Raw genomic sequence first — 17,619 nt, 5'->3', positions numbered from 1 at the left:
GAGATAGGAAGCTTGTCTTCTGGATCCTCCATGGTCTAAGGGAGACTGAGCTTATGTGTCTCAAGCAAACACCCTAAACCCAAGATAGATTTGAAAAAAAAATATTAAGAAGGTTTCATAACTCCTTATTCATCCAGGCTGGTGTACATCCTGTGAAGTAGGCTACACTGGGATGGAGAGTGAATGTGGCAAGGCTGTCTGAATGGCATGCAAAGAGATGTTGGCCTTATTTTTGGTTCTACTCAGGACTGAAGTTGCAGTTCGTATGAAATAGTCATTATGCAGAAGATGAAAGTAAGCCATCTTAACTTTATATCATAAAGTTTCTTTTCTGGATATAATTTTGGTCATATAAAATAAGAAAGGAGAAAAACCAACTTAGAAAGAAATGCAGAAATTAAAGATATTTCTGGATTTGTATTATGGAAGGTTGGAGTCCCACTGTTCAGTACTGTAGGCAGCCATTAATTATTTCATGCCTTAGAGGACACAGCCATGAACTGACACTTCAATGTACCCTACCACAAAACAGAAACCATTAGGACTGTCTATCTTTTAAGAGAAGGGAGAGAAAATCATGTCTGTCACAAAGTTCACAGAATCTCAAACCTTTTGATAAAATGAGACAGAGATTTACTGCCTTACATCTATTTCAATGGAAGTGAGGTTTATATACTTCAACCCAGATACATTTTTCCTTTTTTTCTTTATTAAAAGGAAAAAATAAATGTACTTCTGTTAAATTTTTCATGTAAGTTCTCACAAAGAAGAGATATTATTCAGTTTCACCTAAGAGTTTGCACTGTCCATCACTCTAAGCAGTTAGAGCAGAAGTTTCAGGGAATAAGACAAAATTAACATCCTATTCTTTATAAATTCCTAGAAAAAGAAATTTAGTTTGCATACTCTGAATTAAGTTATAATACAGTAGGCAATTCTAATTACACTTCAATTTAGAGCAGATGACAATTGGAATTACAATTGCTTTCCAGAAGACATCTAAATCAAATCCATGGTACTTTTATAGCTGGTGCTAATGAATCAGCATCTTACACAGCACACATGTACATCAGTAGAAATCTTTGTCTTTCAAGAATGAATATTTGAAAATAAAACCAGAAAGAACAGATGCTCCACTGTAAATTCTCAGGTTGAAGGAGTTCTCAAATCTGATGAATGCCCATCTGATGAATGAAAGCTTTGTTTCAATAACTTGGATTTCTTAACATGCTGCTAGGTCAAGAAGACCTCAAGAAGCAGTTTAAACAGAGTGCACCAGACAAAGCCCAGCATGTTCTGCTGGAAAAGGACACCAGATCAAAGAGACAGCGCCATATCAAAGAGATGGCATTCTGGCACCATGGTTTGTCATGGAATGACTGATGGCTATTGCAAAATAAATAAATATTATTAAAAGTCATGTTATAGGAAGATGAAACTAAAGAAAGTCACTTGAAGGCTGCTCAATGACCATGGTTAGCTAACCAAACCTCTATTTCTTTACTCTCCTGCATTTCACCACCCCATATTTTCTCATATAAATAGCACTTCTGTAATGTTCCCTTTTAGATTTGGAGTTGGCACCACTATCTCTTTTCTGGAAGGTTTTACTGTTGTCCTTTGGCAGTTACAATCATCCTAGAAAATAAAGTAAAGGAAAATTTATCCCTCCCACATAGAACTAACAAACTGCAGTAATTTTCTTATACTTTCACCGTAAATAACCTTTATCTTTTTTCCCTTGTTTTGTGGTTGCAGTCTTTAGTTATGGCTTTCTTCCTTTTTGAATTTATGCTACATATGCCATGAAATTCCAGACTGAATAATTCCTGAGTTACTTTTTTTTTCAGTTTGGCAATGTGGCTGCACTTTTGTTCTATTATTAAATTTACTTTTGCGTATGTGTTTTACCGTCAAGACCTCCTTCAATGCAGAAAAATTTCAAGATCAGGGAACGCTAAAGTAAAATAAACCCAGAATTCTCTGCTATCCTCCTATTGGAAGCGTTGCTCTATGGGCTGAGCAGATACATAGGAGCATAAAATGTTGTTGGTTTTATTGATTTGATTGGATGAGTAAAAACTATAAAAGATTAATTTTTTCAGGAAACGATCCAAGTATTTTCTGCCAAACATAGTCCCATGAAAATGTCCCAAGACATTTGACAGCAATCTGCTGGAAAACACCAAGAAAGCCATGAACAACAGAGAAACAAAATAAAACACCTCTATTATGTTCCCCATGCCCTCGGTCTTTGCCCTGTCACACAAGCTGTAATCAAAGTCTCGTATTTTCCTTTGCTATCACAAGCCTCTTGGTAGCTTGACTTCTAATTATTTGAGCCAAAGAACACTGATGCTACAGCCAAACTAAGTATAGCTTCCTGGGTAACATGGGGATGTTGTGCAGGCAATGTTCTGGATCACTTATTCCCAGTTTTTATATGCCAAATTTCACACCAGCCAGAGCAGATCCCATTGAGAGACTGAGCATCAGAAGAACTTATTAGCTTCTCCTGTGTCCATATACTTGGCTCATACTTCATGGTTTGGGAACTCCTGCCTCAGATTAGGAAAATAACTCCTATTCAGGTGTTTTCATGTCTTTCTTTCCATTCCTCTTTTTAACAACAGTACTTATTAGCATTAGCTTCATTTTTGTCATTGAAAAACAATAAAAAATCTCTGAGACTTTTAATTGCATGGAAATTACGTATGGAAATCCTAAATTCTTTTTTTTCCTGAAGAATTTCAGGGGATTAGTCTGGGATTTTTTCTGTGAATTAAAGTTACGTGTTTCTTTTTAGAAACTATGTTTATTTGTCGCATATTTTTTTTCCTTCAATTCTTATTGCCTAATTCTTTCTCATCACATAAGCACTTTGATTTCAGAACACCAAGCAGTTTCAAAAACTCTTTTATTATTCTAAACTTTCTGTGACTAATATAGGTACCTCAGATAAGGTCATGCTTTTATTTTAGCAGCCTCTCTGGGATGAAAAATCCTCACAAAATACTTAAATTTCCTTTATAATACTTTTGGCAGACCTTTAGAAGGCAGTCTGATAAAAGATCAAAATATGAGAACTCTTTACCTGTATCAGACCTGGCTGCTGAGTCTATTTTGAAACAAGTTCTTACAAGAAAAGTACTTCTGATTTATCTTTTTTTTTTTTTTTTCTGAAGGTGTTGGTTAAGGCAGTTTCATCTCTTAATGTCACCACAGCTCTTTTTCATCTGTCTCCTTTATGAGCAATTCAAGTGGTTAAAACAATTATAAAAATATAGATGGATATAAATAGGTGTGTGACAAATACAGAGAAACATGAGTCTTGGATTCTTAACCCCCAAAGAGTTCAGAAACAAATCCCCAAATTCCAAATGTACTCTGATCATTGCTATCACTATTTAATTTTCTCAATTAAGAAATCAAATGCATCATCCCACTGAAACTAATTTGCGTCTCATTCTTCCAAACTGTATAGAATTGGATAGTTCACAGCACTGCAGAGAACTTAAGTTAAAAATAAAACCCTCAGAAAAATAAAACCCTCAAATGTCACAAAATACAATTATGACAAAATACAATAAATGACATAATCTTGGTTTGGAATCAAGCATAAGAGTATTTAGATGTTTCTAAACTTTTCAGAACCATGATATTATCAGCACAAGTTACTTTATTTCATTAAAAGTATAGTCCACACCCCTTGTCACACTAATACTTGTGTGGATAGACACTCAGTGGTAACACCCTACACTATTCCAGCCTCATGGAATTAGTGGAATTCCTGATTTGCTGTCAGAAAGAGAGAAAAAATATCCAAATAATTGTGAAAGCTGTCAGAGGAGGGTGGTTTCTTCATGACATCACTGGCCTGAACATTAGGTGGAGCCATCTGCTCGATGCCTCTTTAGACCTCAGTTATGAAGGCACTTAATCATCAACAGCATTTTGCGTTTAGATATTTCCTCCCAAATTAAAGTATCTTTCCCAGTCAACTTAATCTCTGCAAACAATAAGAAGGAATTAAACTGGTTTTTGTATATTGCTAGGTTCTTTCCTGAAAAATTCTACATCGGCAATGATTTGGTTTTTGTTTGTCACTGTATTAATTGCACCTTTATTTTACATTTCCCCATGCCATATTATGTATTACAATTCCATTTCTAGTGCAAGGTTAAGAAATTAAAAAAAAAAAATAGAAGTAATGCAGTATGTGACTTATTTATTTAAGGAAAATGCTGTTTTGTTGATATGCTCAGGCCCAAAATTATTGCTGTTTTCTTACACCAAGGTTCATAGAATCATAAAATCATTGGATGATTGGAGTTGGAAGGGACTTTAAAGATCATATAGCTCCAACCCCCTGCCATGTGCAGAGACACATGATTTGTCTTTGTCTCCACCTTTGCTATGTAGACCTAATTTTGCCTCATGTGCCATGACTAGAGGGACTAAATTACAGTTTAGTCTGCCTCTGATATTTCTGTCTCAGATTATGATGTAGATGTGTTTCCAAAAAGCAGTGACCCTTCAAGTCTGGGTACCATGCAGTCCACACACCAAGGGCTATACCAGCCATCTGCAGCACATGAACTGCCATTCTACCCCTACTAGACACTGATATAATTTCAAACACAGGTTTTTTTCACTATGAGCTTTTCTTCTGTATATTTACCCAATAGTATTTCCTTCTTGCCCTTTCTGTCCCTACAACAGCCTCAAGGAAACCAAAACTATGGCAACACAACAAACAATGAATTTTTGTCCTACTCTGCTGGAGAAGCTGTTATTCCTATGAATATGAATTCTTGGCTGCCAGCAAATGCTGTTGTAATCTTCGTGTCACTGCCCACTCACAGACCACAGGAGCACCTCAGTGTCAGTGGTGTTTCTTTGCATAGCATGTTCAGAAGGAATTACTGCTTTGGTCTCTCCAATAGCTGGTTTTCACAGTGTTTGTTCATGTCTTTGAGAGCACCACAGGCCTGTTTTATTTGCTTCATGTAGGCTATTCATAAGTTTCCCAGGATATTGCAGAGGGAGTAGGCACAAATGTACTGGATGTCATGATGGTGAGAGACTTACTCATATCTCAGGAGAAACATGCTAAACAATAATTTGTAGTAGAATGTCGCAGTTATTTCACCTGTGACAAACCAGCAGTCATGAGAGTGCGGTTGCACAAACTTCCATCATGTTCACCTTCCTGGGAAGAGTGTTCAGCTCCCCTCTCCCTCCAGTCAGGAAAGAAATTGATCTATCAGAAAGTTCCTTAGAAGTTATTCTGAGGAATTTCTCTTTCAGTCTCATCAGTATTTCTGTTCTACTACATAGAAGTCATCAAATTGTTCTCGTGGCACTTGAGGATGTGTTTTAGTGGTGGACTTGGCTGGGTTAATGGTTGGACTCAATGACCTTAGAGGCTTTTTCCAGCCTAAGGATTCTATTTCTAAGCTTAAGGGTCTAACCACCAAATTGTTTAGTCATGTTCATTCACACTTTCAATTAATAAATTGATGTAGACAGGATTTTATAAAAGAATAATATCAGCTTGATATCTACAGGAAAAGGAATGACAAAAAGAGGTCTGATGACAAATATTTGGTTCATTTTATTAAGTACCATAAACAAATATTCATGCCAGGATGTTGAATACAACAGGATCTAAGAATCATCACCCAATAAAACCTTGGCATTATTTGGTGAGGTACTCAGAGTTTTGGCTGATACTGACAAATGAAAATAAGTAAATATATTTTTAAGATATATTTATTAAACTATTAAGAATAAAAAGGACAGTCTTTAATGCCATATTTTAAAAAAAGGAAATAAGTAAAAGTACTGAAACTATATATATTTTAAGCAACATAGATTTAAAAATTATGAAATAAAATACTCAGTGTAAATAGGCAATTTTTATTTAATTGTCATAGAGTTACAGTCAAATAAAACAATTTTAAATATCTATGTTTCACACTGCCAGCCAGTTTTGCTGAAAGGGTTATCTGGTTAAAAAAAATCCCAAGAGTTTTGTTTCAAATTTGTTGGTATTCAATAGACTAGAAAAAGTATTTAAATAGATTTTGAAATGAAAATTAATTGAAATTGGCAGGCAGGTTCTTTCTCCTAAACTTTGAAATGTCCCTCAATGTGGAGAATTGAGAAGAATTTTTTCTATTTTTTTTTTTCATATTGCTTCCTTTCTTTTGCTCATTTTAAAGCCTCTGAGACTGCTAATATTGGACTATATGGTGCATTTTCAAAAAGTTCTTGTAAGCTTTCTTTGAAAAGGTCAGGTATGTCCATTGATTTACTATTGCTAGGTACTTCTGAAGTCTTTTAGTGATTTAGCAATAGTTTATGGCGCAAAAGATTTATAAGCAAAATAAGTAAAATAAATCCTTTTAAAAGATTCTCTTTTTTTCTTCTTGGCACAATTCAATTTAAAACAGAGCTTCTACCAGTCTATTATCACAAACTTTAAATAACATCACTCTGTTGAGAAAAGCTGCTATTGAGACGCGCTGTTACAACCAAAATCTCTCCTGGCACTTATATGATTTTGTACTTCAAGCTCAATTAGGCACTATAACCCTACTAATATTAACTCTTTTCAGAGTCACTTCTCACTTTACTTTTTATCATGCTTCTCCTAGTTAGGAGAGCAAGTTTATACTCTCAATCAATATTTCTTTTCAGCCAGGGAAACAGAAGATTATCTACTGACACTTTGATTCAAGAAAGTGCATTCAAACATTTAACATAGCTAGTGATCTGCTTTGACATAGATCCTACGTTGACTCTAATATTTCCTTCTATATTTTTATATCTTTTTAGTTGAAAAGTGTTGCTTGGCAACATGGATATGGATTCAGCACTTTGCATTTTTTCTACCTTTGAAAAATTGATAAAGAGATCTGTTTCTTCAGTATTTGTAATGTTATGAAGATGTTCCCATAAAATTTTATTGAATATCTAGAGTATTGTAAGCACTGAAATAAATTATGGAACCCAAAATTTCAAGATATGTAAAACAAAGCTCTGATCTAGAGGCTTTGTTTTTCTCTCTTCATGCTGACCAATGCCAACCAAATCTCTGCAAAATGTTCTCTCAATATATAAAATTTGGAATCAATTTTCCAGTTGAATATTCATGTTAGGATTTGGCTTAAATACAGTCTAATATGAAAACTCATTAAGCTACTCCCAACAATAAATAATGTTTGTGTTGCCCATGAAGCTAGTGGTAAACAGTTGCAAACATCAAGACACTTGCCCTTGAGTAAGAACCCTGAATGAAAGTGTTTTAAATGTGAATGTGTAAATTAGATTTTAAACTAGGGATATAGCCCTAAATTAATGTACCATTTACAGAGGAATAGGTACAAAATATATTATCATATGTGAGCCATTTTAGTTGGAGACATACTTTGCTATTTTATTTGGAGGTTTTCACTTACAGTCCTGTCACAAGGAAAGGTCTTGCTATGTATGAACTGATTAATCATGATAGATGAGTTCCTATTATCATAATTTATCACTGGTTTAGGACATGGATACACTAAGGAAAGTAATAAAAAATTGCTGATGAAATCATTGCACCTTGTCCTATGTCTTTCATGTCACTTGGAAATATTAACAAGGTACATGTCAAATGTCAATTTTCAAACAATGAATTTTTTCTAATTTTAAGATTTTTTTTAAATCTGTGACATATAATTGCAAGACAGACAGACATGCAGTTCATGAAGTTAAAATTTATTTTACAAAAAAGAACCAGGTATTGATTTTGTATCACTATTTCCTGAATTTATGTCACCCATGTGATCTGTATATAAGTTAATTCTGGAATGTATTTTCAATACAGTTTTCGAAAGAACTTGTCAAATAACAACCTGTTGTGTTACTGTACTGCAGAACAGATATTTAAGCTTTTTAGATAACCCCAAATACTATTTTTTTTTCTGTAGGCCATTAACAGTCCTTTATTTTCAAATCTTTGTTTCAATAGATTTTAAGCCAAAACCCCTCAGACCAGATCTAAATATTTGCAGATGAGTGAGCAGTTCTAGTGATAGACTGTGCTGTCAGAGAGAGACATGGAAATGTTGCAGGATTCACTGGTGGTAACCACAGCCACATGTCTAAACCTAAAGCCTGATCGTGATGTCTTAGGGGCTTTGCATGAGTATAAGCATTGCTTTCAGTAATTTCCACAAAAATAGGTTAAAAGTACATACTAATACTTTCTTGGCAGACTTACAGTTAAATACAGATAATGTGTTAAGTGATACATTTTTACTTGAAGTATGATCATCTCATCACATTTTTGCCCTTTTCCCCTCAATATATTCTGGATGGCATTTGTTTTCAACTTTACACTTTGACTACTTGTATTTTTAAGCAAATTTCTAACGCAGAAGGCAATTTCACAGGGTACAGATTACCCATGGGTCTCATTCTATTTTTGTTAAGGCAAATCTCTGTCAACTCAATACAACAAAGGAGCCATAAATGTGTTGTTCAATGAAAATCAGGCCTACTTGAACAGAGAAACTAGGCAAAATTTAATGGTCCTGATCTAATGGGCTTCATATATGTGAGTTCTCTCACCTTATTTTAAAAATATTCCTCCTCCACATGGGTTAGCACAGTGTAAAGAAATGTCAGCAATATTTATGCTGAGAGAAATTACTTTTTTTAATGACACATTAAAACATGAAGATGTGGTAAAGAAGCCACTGGCTGTGAACTTTTAAGGTACTTGTTTGGAAAGTGGTATTGTAAACAGGTGTTATGAGTTACCTTCACCCAAATTGAAATGATCCTAAAGACTACTTCAAATCAGACTTATTTTGTTTCATGTTGCTGACATAAATCCTCACCCATTAAAATGGTAGAATATGTGAACTGCTGTCTGCTAAACTTATTCAAATTCTTCTTCTGGGCCTTGACTACATATAAAATTTTTTACTGAACTCCATTAGGGGGAGATTGTTGGGTTTCATGAGCTTTGGTTTGAGCACAGTAAAGCAAGTTCTATCTTGTCTGTGTGGATGGCAACACAGAAATCAATCTCTCATTGTGGGAGTTATGGTCACTTATTTAAAATTTCAAACTCCGAGCTCTGGGCACCTCAAGTAATTGGTATAAAATTATTTGAGTGCATAGATGTGCAGTTACTTTTGAAAATGATTGTTCTAAACCTGTAGAAATGAGAAATAAAAAATGCTTCAACAAAAGAAATCGTGAAATCATAGAATGGCTTGGGTTTGAAGAACCACCTTCCACTAGATCAGGTTTTTCAAGGAGACCCAATTACTTAAAGAAATAAAACAATGGACCTCACTCTGGTTTCAGATTAATTTGTGCCACTAAGATGTAAATATATTCCTGAGCTCTGATTCTTGTAAAAGATTTGTGATTTGCTGCAGTGACGAATCCCTTGAACAGACTTCTCAAACCTTGTGATGTGTATATTGCATCGTAGCTCTGAGGTGGCAGCACATTCAATATGAACCACTCTTTTCAAGAAGAAGGTGGCTTTGGGTGCTGTAGAGCAGAGGCAGTCAGACTGCAAGGTCTTTGACACATTTTCTTCCTCTGAAGGCAATTTTGTCTAGTCATGAAATTTTCCTGACAGTCATGATTCCTCCTCAAATAATTGACTAGGAGAACATCATGTTTGTAGCCTGTGACGCCTGAATTATTCTGAATTGAGCTTTAGAAGATGAAGGGCTTATAAAGCTGCTCTATAATTCAATTCTCTCTATATCCATGGATAATATCAATATGATTGGATGGGATGAGCCAGTCACCATGCATTATATTGTCTGAGGGCAGGCACTGAATTAGAGGGATATGTCTTGATCTGAGCAAGAGGCAGTCCTGGATGATGTCAGTGGCAAAACTTCAGCTGATTTAAGCAGGAGGAGAATTTCAGTATATTTTCACTAGCTTGGTTTCCTTTGCCGTATTTGCCTCCATTTGCTGGACAGGATGTTAAAAAAATTATTGAAATTATTGAAAAACTCCCTGGGAGACTGTGGATATTATTTGATTTGTATTTTTGATTAACTGTGTGCTAATTAGTGCATTTATGGGCTTGAAATGATCTACTCTTTCTCTGAAAAAGCCTACATAATATTTGTCATTTTAAAATCTTTGCACATGCAGAATTTGCTATGCATTGTTCAGCTAGAAATCTTATATTAGCCCCTATAGATCTACTAGAGTATACACAAAAGTCTGGAGATTTAAGACTTTTTAGAATGCAATATTCTGCTTACCTCTGTACTATTAGGCCAGTGCAACCTTTCTAGGTAGGCATGGTTTTAAAAAAGTTCCTAAATAATACTGTTAACATACCATCCTTACCTTTCTATTCCATATTCAAAATTTCATCCTAAAGTTTCTGATGATTCATAAACAAATTCTCTCCAAAATAGTAATGTATAGTGTTCACATATGCATTGCTATTAAGAGTAGCTACTGAAATATGAAATATATTTATGTTTCTTTAAATTTTATTTTGTGTTGGTTAACTTTTAAGCTCATTTTTTTTAATGTTTATTTCTCTATAAAATACCTAGATATATTGGTTTATACTGATTTAATCATACTGTACCTTGTTTATACATTAAGTATATTATTTATTGCTAAAGGTGTTATTCTGCAACAACAAGAGGCAACATCTCAAGTGTTGTTTTGAATTATATTTCATAGCATATTTTAGTAACTGTTAAATGAACTGTTAAATGCTAAAAAAAAAGCTTAATAGCTGGCACACAGACATGAGAGATTATTGCATGCTGATTATTGCGTGCATCTTTGTGCATCTTTTCAGGGTGAAAATCCTCTAAATATATACTCACATTAAAAAAAATATGTTAGCATATATATTATATATATACATATGATTATATACATAATCATATATACGTATGATTATATGTATTACATTTTCTGTCAAATAAGTAAATGGCTTCCCTTAAACCATTTTTTTTCCCATTTCTGGTATATTTTTAAAGTAGTAAGGCTATCACAGTTATCTGTTCATTCATATGCCTATGTTTGAATTTATCTTAAAGATTGTTGTTGCATGTCCCTAAAAGTAGTGGTTGGATGTCTAATGGGGAATCATTCCATCACTGGCAGCCTCAGTAAATTACTATCATAAGATAACTCTGATTCAGAATAGGCTTTATAGGACTATAGAATAGTCCAGGTAGACTTGATGTTATGAAAAATCCTCTGAATCAATGGGACCAATCACGAGTAGAAATGCAACACTGGTTGTCTGCAGCAGAACAAACTGAGGATTTTGCAGCATTTAGGGTCATCCCAGAGATGTTTCCATTCCAGGGGCATGGGATGTGTAGAAAATAGCTTTGTGACAGCATTTGAAGACAGTAGGTATTTGCTTATCATTTCTGCCAAGCCCTGATTTCTATTCATGACTTTTTTTGGTAATTGTATATATACCCTTTTTATATTATGTAATACAGCAACAGAGACTACTTTCCAGTGCCCTGAAGTTATTCTGAAGTTTGAGATTCTGGAGGAGATAAAAATCAGTATTTTCACAGTAAATATACATGTGAAATTGAAGTGCTTTAGACATGAACCATTCTTTTTCCTTTCCTTTTTTTCTGCTGTTGCTGACATTATGTAAGTGGTGGCTTTTAAGCTGTCACTAGGAGAGGTTTACGGTTTGAGGAGCTTAGAGTGAATTTTAGATATAACTCAACAGCATTAACATTGTTGAAAAGAAAAGCTGATGCAATATTTGGAAAAAAACACTTCAAGGATATGAAGTAATCTTTTTACCCTATAAAACAACAGTGAAGAAGCAGTCCTGATGTCTGATGGCCAGTTCCCAAAGAAAGTTTAGGTTTTCCTACAGGGACATCCCTTCGTTAGGTTTTACTCTCTTTTACCCATCCTTATCTAATGCAAAATCTGAAGAAAAGTGCTTCCCACTACTTTTTTTACGACATGTCATGAAAAGTTTGGTTTCTCCTCCCTCCCTGCCCCTTATTAAAGGCTTATCAGTTTCTCCTGGGTAACTATAGCCAGGAGACTGGACACAGTGTGGGAGCTGCCTGCTTGGAATGTGAACAAGCATTAGCTTGGAATAGGACATCCCTATGTCGATTCAGATCACAAGAAGATACTCCTTCCCTGCCCTCTCGTCTTTAGCCCACAGAGCTCTCATTTTGATTCTCACTGACAGCAGCACCCAAGTCACGTCCATGACACTGTCAGCATTATCAGAGCATCCCAAGGTAGCACTGAGTCTGTAGAGACAAGGACCAGCTGGGCACTTCAGGAAGAATGACACCCTGAGTGACAGCAAATTTAGAAATCAGCTTGTCAGAGGAAAGTTGGATTATACTGGGTCTAATCAGTGTAGACAAACATCAAAGCCTTTACAAATAATTGACTTAGTGTGGACGTAGCAAAAAAAGTAAGGGACTTCCATTGTAGCACAACTTTGCATTTGATCCCAAGAAAAGCAAATTTTCTAGCCATCCAAAATGCCTTTTTTCTCGGAAATGTATCAAATATTTTCCTTCTCCTCATGAAAGAATTATTTGAGAATAAAGAGAACATATTGCACAGTTTGAGTGTTCTTGGTGTTTTCAGGAATTCCAGGCAAATTTCCCCTCAATTTAGGGGGCATCTCATATGACTTATATGTACAGATATAACTTCAGTTAAAATGGTCAGCTTTGACTCCTGGCAAGTGTAAAGAAATAGGAATCACACATTGGAAAGTGTATTTTTTTGTGCACCCGAATACAGTCAGGCTGAATTTCTTTGCAGCTCTGAACTAGAGATGAACACAGCTGCAAAACTCTCCGTTTTCATGCAAATTAGATGTTGCTATAGGCTACCATCCCTCAAGTTGCCATCACAACCTTTCTCAGCTTGGGGAAGTTTGGATACTCAGCAAGTAATTAGTACCAGTAATCCCCTGTGTAAGATATCAGCCAAATTCACTGCATAGCTACTTCTAGCTATCACATTGTAGAAAACTGTGGGCCAAACTACCTAAAAATAATCAAGTAATTTCTTTCCTTTGAATTACCCTTAAATTTATTTATTTTTATAATATGCATGAAAAGGAAGGAAAAAAAAGAGTAACTGCAATCTAAAAAAAGCCAGGCAGCAAAACAAGAATTCATTGCATGCACAGTTATTATAAAATGAGCTCATCTAAATGCATCAGTTTACAGCTGCTCAGCAAAAGCAATGCCACCCTTCTCTCAGTATTAACCAAACAAATTTACCTTTGCAAGACACATAGTGCTTTGAGAAGAGTGTGAGGACTCTTTAATACTTTTAGAGCTTTTGAAATATATGGAAAAAAACCTTGGAAGACCAAAGAAATACAGTGAAATTAATTTTAAAGCCACTCAGACAAAAACTCCTACACAGGTGGAGAAATATATTTTCAAGTGCTATTGGTCAGATTTTTGGCAGGAGAGTGATTATAGATGCGGGCAGAACAGCAGTTTCCATCATTATCATGTGGCCTGCCCATAAACAGATTTTTGCATAACAAAAAAGACACCAGTCTACAGCCTAATGAATGCACTCATTAACTGTAATAATGTTAGCTATAGCTCGAAAGGGACTTCAGAGAAAAGAAATCAGCTCAACTGATTCCAAGACCCTGCTGCATTTTCAACATAGAAAAATAAGTGGAAGAGTTCGCAAAAGGGAATCTATTTTTGTTGTACACCTCTGTCTCTTAGTATTTTGTCTAGTCTTAGAAATAGAGGTTTAGAATGTGGGCTGAATTTTCTAGGTGATTTTCACAGGAATCCTAAAGCTATGCTTGCCAGCTCACTGGTACTAACTCACAACATTTTACTGATCATAATTTGTCCAGAGCCAAGAGCTAAAAACTTTCTTTCAGTCTAGTGAATCACTTAATGGACCAAACCATGAGACACCTCTGCAGCTTTATATGCTCTAAAGAGCTGCAGTGAAAAGACAAGGCACAAGGTAGCATGGCGAGGAGCTTCTGCTGGAACATCACCTCCAGCTGGTGTCCTGGATGTCCACCAGATTGCAGATGTAGCTGGCTTAGCATTAGATCTCTCCCTGCTGCCTTCTGCCCCCCTGGACTGGCAGCAGCCTAGAGCAGACAACTGCACCATCCTAGTTAGTTAGTTAGTTCCCAAAAAGTCTTTATATCTTGATAATATATTCCTAATAATACCTGATAGATCTTGATATTATATACCTGATACCTTCATAGATTATCAATGACAACCTTTTTTTTTTAAGTGAGCGGCTTTAAAGAAAAGAAATAAAAATATCTCCAATAGTCAAAAAAATCATATTTGCAACTCATTGTTGCTTAATTTATTAGTACAATGAAACTAAAAGGAGTTGATTGTCAAATAGTCACAAAATAGTGCCTGAAAAGGGTTGCAGTAGTTTAATGGACTGTCAATTTGCACAGTGTACCTCTTTGTTTTCTGCCCCTCTTGTATTATCCAGCATATGCTCTTGCTAAATTTTGAAGCAGACTACAGTTAATGGTCTTCAAATCAAAGGTTGTATATTTTTTTCCATAATTCTATTCCCAGAACAGCAAAGTTCCAACTCTGCCAAGGTGCTGCATGGAATGAAACAAAACCACAACAGGCATTGGCATTGCTCAGGAGTACTTAAATCTGAAGTTGTCCTTGAAGAATATTGTGGTACTGAATGGAAAAATAGTCAATTTTAATATTTATTTAATCTCTTTATCAGCATTGGATATTCCAGTTTGAAACTTTTTTAGTCCAGCTGTCCCTAAAAAGTGGCAGAATTTCCCCACTTCCTTGAAAGGCTTCTCAAGAATATGAAAACTTTCACTGAAATCATTATTATAAACCCTATAACTGTCATTTAAGAAATGGCTTAAACAAGTATAAAAGACTTGTAATATGTAAAAATTGAATCTGTGTCTATTTAGTGGGTAGGCATGTCAGTTTGGGCAAATCATTTTGTAGTTTTTTAAATATCATTGACTCATTGGTTTTGGAGTTTCATTTCCCATGACAAAGGTCATTTGGGCTATGGAAGTCACAAGTCTTACATATAGGGCCAATATTACAGAATTGGTGCTGTGGATATTCAAAACCGAGAAAGTGGCCTTAAACTGCCAGACCTGTGTTTACTTCAGAATGTAAAACAAAATGTCTAAATTAGGGAATGTAGAATTTCTTTTCTGTTTTTAAACCTCAAAGGATTATCTTAATTATACTGAGACAGTGTTATTTGGGGATTAGATGCAAAACCTTCCTTTCACTCAACAAAAGAGAGATAAAACAGTTTCATTTTCATTAAGAGTTATTTTAACCCAGTGTACACTCCTTCCTCCCCTGACTGCATCATTGGAATTAGCTGTGTGTATAGCTTAACACATCATTCAGCCGAAATAAATTTCTCTTCCTTGTTGCTTCCCGTATCAACTACAGAGAGAGAAAAAATACAATAGTGAAAAAAATAACTAAGGCAAAACACTACAAGAAGCTGGGGGAGCTGTGATGGAGAGTTATTGTTTTAAATTTCTCTGAATTTTTGGTCTAACCTGATGGGTTTTACAGAATCATCATTCCCAGACATATGTCAGATCTCAACAACTCCTAATGCATAGTGGATGTCAAGAAGTCAGATAGCCTACTGCCATCCCTTCACCAAGGCAGGGACATTTATGTCAGATGGATGCTTGCCTGTCTTGCTCTCTGACACCCCTAAGAGTCTTCACTTCAAGCTATTCTAGTTCCTCATTCTCTTTGTTGTGAGGAAAATTTCCTGGTGTCTGAGTCATTCTCTTTTCAGTTTAAGTCCTGGATGCTTATCTCGATGTGATAAACAACTTGTGATCTTTTAGCTGATGCTTTTGATGTACCTGAAGACAAATAGCACATGTCTTCCCTAGTATTGTGTTTGGTTCTTTAGGCTATAAGTCTTCAGCTAATTCAATCAAGTCTGTTTTCTAGATCATCTCGCTTTTTGGTTAACCCTTCACCTCTGAAACGAACAACTAGATTTTTAAATAGTCATTCTACCCTGTAGAATACTCCACTTTCACCCATTTTGGAATAGTAGTTTAACATTTGCTTTTCCACATTGTCCATCTGAGGCTTTGTTATCTTTACATTGTTGTCTGTACAATATGTACTTCGAGTAGGTTTTATAGAATATTCCTAAACACCTTTTGTTCAAGAAACTAAGCTGAAATACTTATTTGAATGAGAAGCAGCTCTGTTGAATTAAGAAGCTCTCCTGCAGAAAAGTTGAGAAGGAAGGTTATGTAATTGTCATTAAAAAGTTGCCATTTCCATCTTTTTTAATAATTTAAAGGTATAAAATGGTATCTCTGTTGCAAATCTTCTTAGAGGGATAGCTAATCATAAAGTAATTCTGTAAATTTTATAGCACCCTCCTGGATTAGATCTACAAACCTACTCCTTTGAAAATGATTAAGAAATTAATTACAAGAAAACAGACTTTTTTCTGGGTTTTTTTGGGTTTTATTTTGTTTGTATGAGACAACTCATAAGGCTGCGATACTGGCAGCATGGCTTTAATTCTTTCAAATTCTACCCAGTTTAAGAAAAAAAAAAATCCCTACTACAAAGCCTATTATCTCCTGCATTAAAAACTTATCAGGTTTCATGAGGGTGGATAAAACTGCTTTAAAAACTTGCCAAAGAACAAGACGAATCTTTTAAAGGAAAGGTTAAATCAGTCATAAATTTAAAACACCTTCTGTGGCTTTTATCACAAAACAACCCCTAGTGGGTTTTAACTCTGTCCAGTAAACATTCCTGGTGGGAGTGGGGGCTGTTTTTCTTACTGAGCCTCTGGAGTGCAGTTGAGAACATTAACACCTGTGTTAATCCCTAAGCTGGAAGGTAAATTTTCCAAGTGTAATACTCAAGCTAAACAGCAACGCTCATCTTTCTCCTTTTGTGAATGTATATTTTACTCTTCTGTGCTGAGTAAATCAGTGCATTTGAAATCTGAAGCATGTTTAATGGTTCTTTCATTTTGATTCCAGACACTGGGTATTTTTTCCCCCACTGAAGCTGCTACTTGCTGACATTGCAGCTGTACTAGGAAGACCTAGTCAAGAGTCCAGGCTCTGCTGAAAGAGTGTCTTGTGCAGGAGTCACTGTCTGAGGCTGTGTTTGCTCTGTGTGGACAGCTGAATGCACAGCTTAAGGAATGCATTGGGGACCGGATGTCTGCAGCAGGATTCCTGCCTGCTCTGCAGTACAGAAGAAAAGTTTAAGACAGGCAGCGAATGATCAAAAGAGAACAGATCCACACACATAAAGGTCACCTACATCACTTAAAGTATGACTAACTTACAGAAGGGCTAGCTTTAAACAAATCATGAAGATTTAAAATAAGACAAGTTGAGCTTATTTTTCATCCTTCAATTACACAACTTTTAGGATTTAAAGGTACTCTCTATAGTGAACATCAGTGACTTCTTAGAGGAGGGACAAATGCTAATCTTAGATTCTTCTCCAAGTCTCTGAGCTTTGAAAAACTGAAATATCATGTTCATGATAAAAGAGAAGAAATCCGAAATTG

At 35.4% G+C, this 17,619-nt stretch overlaps 1 protein-coding gene across 3 annotated transcripts in view; it reads left to right on the top strand.

Moving 5' to 3' along the window:
• GRM5 (glutamate metabotropic receptor 5) overlaps positions 1–17,619 on the top strand; it is a 245,144-nt gene that overhangs the window by 161,321 nt on the left and 66,204 nt on the right. The gene's annotated exons all lie outside the window — the stretch shown is intronic.

Source organism: Melospiza melodia, chromosome 2, assembly GCF_035770615.1.
Source record: "Melospiza melodia melodia isolate bMelMel2 chromosome 2, bMelMel2.pri, whole genome shotgun sequence".
Lineage (NCBI taxonomy): Eukaryota > Metazoa > Chordata > Aves > Passeriformes > Passerellidae > Melospiza > Melospiza melodia.
Note: the sequence above shows the minus strand (reverse complement) of the source record. Positions and strands in the feature narration are given on the sequence as shown.